The sequence below is a fragment of the Daphnia pulex genome, chromosome 2, assembly GCF_021134715.1.
Source record: "Daphnia pulex isolate KAP4 chromosome 2, ASM2113471v1".
Taxonomy (NCBI): domain Eukaryota; kingdom Metazoa; phylum Arthropoda; class Branchiopoda; order Diplostraca; family Daphniidae; genus Daphnia; species Daphnia pulex.
This window is the reverse complement of record NC_060018.1, coordinates 1,989,782-1,993,069: the sequence shown is the minus strand read 5'-3', so window position 1 is coordinate 1,993,069 and position 3,288 is coordinate 1,989,782. Positions and strand designations below refer to the sequence as shown.

General features: G+C 38.3%; 1 long non-coding RNA gene across 1 annotated transcript; it reads left to right on the top strand.

Moving 5' to 3' along the window:
- The first annotated feature begins 1,511 nt into the window (after window positions 1-1,511).
- LOC124201881 lies at window positions 1,512-2,321 on the top strand. Its single transcript, XR_006877736.1, has 3 exons — window positions 1,512-1,680; window positions 1,854-1,962; window positions 2,153-2,321. It is a non-coding gene; the product is annotated as an uncharacterized LOC124201881 (long non-coding RNA).
- The last annotated feature ends 967 nt before the right edge of the window (window positions 2,322-3,288 follow it).

Genomic DNA, 3,288 nt, shown 5'->3' with positions numbered 1-3,288 from the left:
CAAAACATTTCATATCTGTGTTCAGTAGAAAAATTTTTAGAGGAAAATAGAGAAACATAAGTACAGTTTGGTAAAGTAATGAAGTTGTGGTTATAAATACAATGCTTGCATTATAACCAGCTAAACTACAGTCTATGCCTACACAGGAGATCCCAATACGAGTTTGGTGGTCCTCCTTTGACTGGGAGTTTCACAGCAGTCTATTTTAGCGTTCGCTCCCCGTGATCCCATAGTTCCATTCTTTGGCGATTGATCGATGCTTTCCCTTTGAATTCATTCACTCTCGACACTTAACAAGTATTTTATAGAGATTCAGCTTCTTTATCTCATTCACGAACGCTTGTATGGAAACATCAGGTCGAATTCCATATACACCAGCAGACTTTTTGAGCTCCTGGTGTGTCACTTTCCAATGGCCCATGTTATTTGTGTTTAAAAAGAAAACACTTTTATTTTCGAAAATATTCTTGTACCTTGACTTGCAGTTGACCAAATATGAAATTTTTCTCGAAATATTTTTTTATTTGACTTGAAAAAAAAATAAAGAACCGTTACGAGTTTAGCTGCGTTTTGAATTCTGATACGTTCATAACGGAAAAAAATTGATGGAGAGAAATTCCCAAGGAAATTCCGTGCCCATTCAAAATAAAGATGATATAAATTTTTCTATAAAGCCTAGTCACAACAGAGCCGTTGAAATTTGAATACTTGGAATTTGACGAAGGCTCTGGCCAGCTTTGTTTCCCGTTTCACCAAGTTTTATTTACTACTTCCCCCGTTCTCCGAGGAAGTTGAATACTTTGAGTATATCTTTGTTTTCGGATCTAGAAATGACCTATCTCTAAGAGAAATCATTACCACACGCGCATCGTTAGTCTTGCTGGGGCTGACAGGTAGTCGTTCTTCGTTCATGTGTCGGCCAATTGATGGAGGACCAGTATAAATTATGAATGACGGTCTCCATTTGCTTTCCTTATATGAACATTCACGCAAACCGGTAGCAGGCAACCACCTTTCATTTCTCATCTCGGAAGACCTAAGCACCTGGTGAAAGGGTAGACAATTAAAGGAGCGTCTTTATTTGTGTCTGTGCCTCTGTGGCCTACGTGACACATCCTTTCTTCTTCCCTACATTGCATCTCTTATCGGCTTTATATTATTTGTCTTGGTCTAATCGTGAATCCTTTGTAGAAAAAAATAATCTTAAATCATTTAAAGTAAAAATTGGTATTTGGGAGGGGCGGGGTCTTACCGGGGGATTATAAACCAAAATGAAATGTTATTATTTTCAACTAAAACTTATTCCCTCAACTTATTCGGTTATCGTTTTGAGCGGTTTGGATTTTGACTTTTTATCATTTTTTATTTCTATCGATATCGCATTAATCGTAAGCATGCTGATTAATCAGAAGAAGATTGCACAAGTGTCGTCTGCAGTCTGCTTTCATTTAGTTTTGAGAGTGAGGCTGGAGTGAGGTCATGAATCATATGCCAACAAAGTTAGTGAATGTAAAGAAAACGGAACGAAAACTCTTTTGAAAACGTGCGTGGCTGCAAGAAATAATAATAATAATAAAAAAAAAGAACAAATCAAATTACGAAAATGTGATCGTCTCGTGTGATGTGTCTGGTCTCTGGTGTCGTAGCTCTCCATGCTCTCCACTCGATGCTTTTTGGCGGGTAAATAAAACTAAGAATAGAAATGCAATGATTTTATGGGAGCTTAAATAGTAAAGTTAAACCTGTTCTAAATTAGTGAAATGTTAGTCCCTGACTCCCTGTCTAGCACATACAAGCCCCCTGTCGATGTATGGCATTTTGTTTCCACCATGTAACCTTTTTCTTTTGTGCAGATTTGAGGCCATCGTAACACCATGATACACAAGTTCTGCTTGTGCTGAGTCTATCACCAGTCTGTCTGTATTACCTGTCATCACCAAATATCTCAGCATCACCGCTTAGGTAATGTTTTTGGTTACTATTATTCCTGCATTACCTGCATCAATGCAGTGTATTACATTTAAACCTTGAATTGACCCATTTATTAACAATTAGAGATTACCCAGTGTCTCATTTTCAACTTTTCCTGACTTTTGTTGTGGCTGTTATTCTGTGAATATTTTTCGTAACCTATTTTTCTTTTTTTATTTAGATACACAGCATTCCATTGCATTGGAAAAACTACCGGTGTCAATCGAGTTACGGATCCCTTTTTTCCCCTTTCTTTAAATGTCCTCGTGTACGCCCATGTGAATGTGGGTGTATTCACGAGGACACCCTTTACCCTATCCCGTCTGGTGTAATTCAACTCTTCAACGGATGGATGGAGCAACTGACGTAGATGCCTGGCTGTATTTCCCAGGCATAAAGGTAGGGCCCAATTTTTTTCCCAATTTTTCCTTTTTGGTAATTTTTGGTGGCGTTGATTATAAATCGTATCGCAGTTATGGAATACGTTTATTCCTGAGCTATAGGCCGTTGACTGCAACTGATTTCTCTCTCTGATTTGTTTTTTTCTCAGCACTAAAAATCTCATTTGTCGAAGGACTGCGCAGATCAGGATTGTTTTGGTACCTTTTTCTGTTGAGTAAATCATCACATTTGAAAATATTTGAACTTGAAACACTTGAAGCAAAGTGCAACAAGACCATTTTTGATCAAGAGGGACCTGCCGCCACACCGGCACCTCCTCGTTAGTTATAGTAGCGTAGGTGATTTATATAGTCTGGAATGGACGGGGAAAGAAACTATTACAACATGCCATTTCAAATCATTACCTTACTATTTCCGGACTGTTAGATTACTTGTTGGGTGAACAGGAGCGCATCAACAAACCTTGCAAGACACTAATGTGCATTAGCTTCACGCCTTGGGTATTTATTTGACTATTATTTTGACAGTTATGACTGTGGATTCCAGCAACAAATTTGAAGTACTGCAGTCATTCAAGGAGAATATTTTCTCCTCCTTCTAGGAACGTAATGCATTATGAATGACCTAGAGGCACGCATATATTATCTGGGCAGATTGCACCAGAGATTGTTTTCACCTATGATCATTTTTCACCCACATGGGGAAAGACAAGCAGTCTGCCAAAAGACAATACATTATGCCCTTGTTTTTCCCTAGTTTTACCTTCATAAAAAAACCTGGTAGCGGGGATGAGATGGCTTACATTGATTAAAGTACCACCCATCACTTAAACTCTTTGTTGTTTACATCACAGTACCGTGTACGAAGTAAAGTCTCAGCTTTTGCTTAGCCTCCAACTAACTCAATACTGTGCAT